This window comes from Sarcophilus harrisii, chromosome 1 (genome assembly GCF_902635505.1).
Source record: "Sarcophilus harrisii chromosome 1, mSarHar1.11, whole genome shotgun sequence".
NCBI classification, from domain to species: domain Eukaryota; kingdom Metazoa; phylum Chordata; class Mammalia; order Dasyuromorphia; family Dasyuridae; genus Sarcophilus; species Sarcophilus harrisii.
The window spans coordinates 110,107,200-110,112,099 of NC_045426.1; the positions used below are offsets into that span (position 1 = coordinate 110,107,200).

Genomic DNA, 4,900 nt, shown 5'->3' on the forward strand with positions numbered 1-4,900 from the left:
TATGGAGATATCACCATAAGTTTTATATATATTATATATATTAAATATAGATCCATATATAGATCCACCATATATATGGTATTATCTCCATTATCTGGAATAATCTTTACAGAATTAAATCTATTTCAATTCTAATCAAAGAAACTATTGGATTATTTTAATTTAATTTTCTACTTTATAAAGAAAAGATTTTTTTTAAAAAAGAAAAACTATTGTTTCAAAACAATTTCAGAAATGACTCTCAATAAATTGATAAGTATTAAATTGCTACAGGAAATTAAACTACAAAGTGTCACTAGTGAAATGTCTTAGAATTTTAAAACTTTAAATTGAGGGGCAGCAAAACAAAAATGTTAGCTTCTTGGCTATCATGTTTTACATTTTACACATTAACAGACTATAAATTTATATTCATTTCTATTTCATATACCATGAAATCAGGCAATCAAATAGTCAATAAGTATTAAGTCCTTGCAGTGTGCCAAGAACAGTATGTATTATATGTTGGAATCACAGAATTATATAAGTGAAAGTGATTTTAAATATGAACTAGTTCAACTGAGACCAGAATACTAATTATTTCTGTAATATTGGATCCATTTTCTTTGGTTTACATATCTGGTTATTTTAGAGTTTCTATAGAGAATTATCTTTTTTTAAAATTTACAAATGAGTGAGTCATTTTCAGATTAATCATTCTGCTAGATATAACAATTCTAAGTGATAGTTCCTTGAAATTTGAACCAAAATTACATTTTATACTTCATACATTTCCTAACAGACAATTCATGGATAACTTTAAAGCTAGGAATGGCCCAGAATGTGTCTTATTCATCTGTTTTTCTTCCATCACTATTGCACATTGACACGCAAACTTATGCCACTAAAAGGTGTCAAAAATCTATACATGTATCTACAAGTGTGTGTGTATGTGCATTTCATGAAATTTTCTTTAGAAATGATGTCGATTCCAAGCACCAGAAGAGTTTTGTCTTATTCAGAGCCAGTCACCAAATGATAGAGGAATTTTCAGTGGAAATAATTTTAAAAGATATTGTCTTTAGCTCCTGATAACCAATTAGTGCTTCCTTTCTTACTCAGGATGGTGTAAGGAGTTTTTGCAGTTTGGAAAAGCCTGCTACCATAAGAAGATAAAGAGTGCTTATTTTGGCAACACATATTTTAAAATTGGAAAGATTTAAAAAAGCTTAACATGGAGCCTGTACAAGGATGACATACAAATTCATGAAGCATCACACAAATAAAGTCAGATCTAAATAATTAGAAAACATATCAATTGCTCATGGGTAAGCCAAGCTACTATAAGAAAAATGATAATTCCACCTAAATTAATTTACTTACTCAGTGCCATACAATCAAGCTACCAAAAATAGAGTTATAAAAATAATAACAAAATTAATCTGAAAGAACAAAAACTCAATAATATCAGGCCAATTAATGAAAACAGAAAAACAAAGTATGGCCTGATCATAACAAATCTAAAACTATATTAGAAAGAGGCAATAATCAAAATTAATACACAAAACACAGTAGTATAAAGACTATAGTAATCTGTTTGATAAACTATTTGATAAAGACTCTAGCTTCTTGGATAAGAATTAACTATTTAATGAAAATTGCTATGAAAATTAGGAAATAGTTTGGCATAAACTAGACATAGACCAAAATCTCCTGTCCTGTACTTCCATAAATTTGAAATGGGTATATGACTTAAATATAAAGGATGATATTTTAAGCAAATTGGGAGAGCAAGGATAATTATCTGTCAGATCTATAGAGAAGTAAAGCATTTATGACAAAATAAGGGATAGAGAAAATATCACAGGCAAAATGGATAATTTTTATTCATTAAATTAAAAAGACTGCACAAATAAAATCAGTCCCAACTAAGATTAGAAGGAAAGCAGAAATTGGAAGAAAATATTTACTAATGTTTCTGAGAAAGACTTCATTTTTCAAATATATAGAGAACTGATTTAAATTGAATAGCTTACAAGTCATTCCCTAATTGATAAATAGTCAAAGGATATTATCATGCAGTTTTCAGGTAAAGAAATTAAAGTTGTCTACAATTACATGAAAAAACTAGTATTAGTTACTATTAATCACTATTAATAAAGAAATACCAATTAAACAATTCTAAAATATCACTTCACACCCATCAGATTGGCTAATATGACAGAAAAGGAAAATAAATGTTGGAAAATTGGAATACTAATGCATTGTTGATGGAATTATGAATTGATCTAACCATTCAGGAGAAAAAGATTTAAAATATATCCATAGGTCTATAAACTATGTACGCTCTTTGACTGAGGAATATCACCACTGGATCTGCATCCCAAAGATAACATAGAAAACTGAAAATTATCTACATGAACAAAAAATATTTATAGCAGATCTTTTTGTAGTGGCAAATAGTTTGAAATTATGCCCATCTACTGGGGACTGGCTGAACAAATTGTGGTAGATGAATATAACAGAATATTACTGTTCTATAAGAAATAATTAAAAAGAATTTAGAAAATTTCTGGAACAACTTAAATGAACTGAGGCTGAGTAAAGTGAGTAGAACTAGGAAAACATTATACACGATAACAGAAACATTGTTCAATGAGTAACTATGATAGTTAACAGTCATCAACAATACAATGATCCAAGATATTTCCAAAAGGGTCAAGATGGAAAAGGCTATTCATATTTAGAGAAAGACCTATGAAGTCTGAAAGCAGATAAATGTATACAATTTTTACTTTTCTTTTTTTTCTCTCATTTTTTTCACAACATGACTAAAGTGGAAATATGTTAACATAATTGCATAAGTATAATCTATTGCTTGCTGTTTTGGGAAGGGGGAAGGGCAAAGAGGGAGGGAGAAAAATTTGGAAGTAAATCTTACAAAAATTAATGCTGAAAATTATCTTTACATTTCCTCCTGGGTTATTTGTACCTTCTGAATCTGATTCTCCCTGAGCAACAAGAGAACTGTTCAGTTCTGCACACATATATTGTATCTAAGATATACTGTAACCTCTTTAACATGTATAGAACTGCTTGCCATCTGGGGGAGGAGGTGGAGGCAGGGAGAGGAAAAATCGGAACAGAAGTAAGTGCAAGGGATAATGTTGTAAAAAATTACCCTGGCATGGGTTCTGTCAATAAAAAGTTATTTAAAAAAAGAAAAAAAGAAAAGAAAATTATCTTTACATGTAATTTCCAAAAAAGTGATTAAGTGCTTTTGAAAAAAAAAGTCTAAAAATAAGTAGATACAAGCAAAGATTTTTAAAATTCCTTTTTTTTTTATTGGAGAGGAGGGCAAGGTAATGGACTTGCCTAGGATCACACAGCTAGTACAACCAGTAAGTGCCAAGTGTTTGAGGCCCATCAACTTACTAAAATTTATATATATATATATATATATATATATATATATATATATTATATGTGTGTGTGTGTTTGAAAATCCTTTAGTAAATTTTAACAGTTTATATTTCTTATTCAGTTATTTTCAATTAAGGTGGATATGTAATCTAATTATCTTAGGACTATGGTTCTCTAGTATCATACCATTTGTTCTATTGCTGCCCGTTATGGTAATTTTTTCAAAAAATAGACTTAATAGATAACTGGAATGAACACTTCTATATACAAAGTAAATAGAAAAGGAGGTTTAGGCATGAATTTGGGAGTGTCTATTACAGACAGCTTACTTTTCTATTTAGGTTTATAATAAATTCAATAGGTTGCTATCAAATCTGTCCTGTTTATTATTCCATTTAATCTTCCTTTTGTTCTCTTTTGTGTTATAAATTTTTGTGATCCCTTATTCATTTTTTTGTGGAAGTGAAAGCTATTTTTAGCTCCCTTTGTTACTACCCCTTCAATTAAAAATATATATATAAAAAAAGAAAATCTTTGTAATAAAAATGAATAGACAAACCAACAAAATTCCCACACTAATTATGTTTGAAAATGTATCCAATTTGGATTGTATCCAAAAGCTCTCTTTTGAGGAAGTGGGCAATATGCTTCATCATCAGCTTTCTAGAACTATTTCAATTATCACATTGATAAGAATTAGTATGACTATTAAAATCTCATGGGAAGCATTATCATACCTTTTTGTATATATAGTACAGAACAATATGCTATTCTACTATATGTATGCTGTATCACTTCATACAATTCTTTCTAGGTTATTTTGAAAATAGGTTTGGTGTTGGGTGGTTTTTTTGTGTGTGTGTTTGTTTTTTGCTTGTTTTGTTTTTTGTTTTTTCTCACAAAACAATGATATCTCATTATTATATATTTTGTTTAGCCATTTCCCAGTCAATGAGTATATTCCTTAATATTCAGTTCTTTCCTTTTAGAAATATTTTCCTACATTTAAGTCCATTTCATCTTTCTTTGGTTTATTTGGGATCTATGGTATAATAATGCCACTCATCAGATTTTTAAAATGTTAATAGTATAACCCAGTACTACATTTTCAATGAACTCTAAACACCCTAACTAAAGGTATTAGAAAGTTGGATAAAATCAGCATTTCTCATCTTGTTCTTTCTTGACAAATTCATCAGTCTAGTATCCTCTGTTACTTTAAATTTTCATCTTCCATTGCCAAAATAACATGTGCATACCACATTTGTTTTTTTTTTGTTTTTTTTATGATTCCATTGCTATCTTAACTGAAATATTAGTATCTTCCTTAAGTCCATAAAGAAGTAAGCATAGTTCTCTCCCACCATGGAACTGCAGTAATTGAATCCAACTACCCGCTCACATTCTTCCCTTAAATATGAATTTTGTCTGTTGCCAGGCTCTCTGATCTTCCCTGAAGTGGATGCAATGTATAAGGTTTTTCTTTCTCTTAAGAAAC

The 4,900-nt window shown here is 29.1% G+C and overlaps 1 non-coding gene across 1 annotated transcript; it reads left to right on the forward strand.

Moving 5' to 3' along the window:
- The first annotated feature begins 1,158 nt into the window (after positions 1-1,158).
- Positions 1,159-1,265, forward strand: LOC111719120. Its single transcript, XR_002769402.1, has one exon. It is a non-coding gene; the product is annotated as a U6 spliceosomal RNA (small nuclear RNA).
- Positions 1,266-4,900: the final 3,635 nt, after the last annotated feature.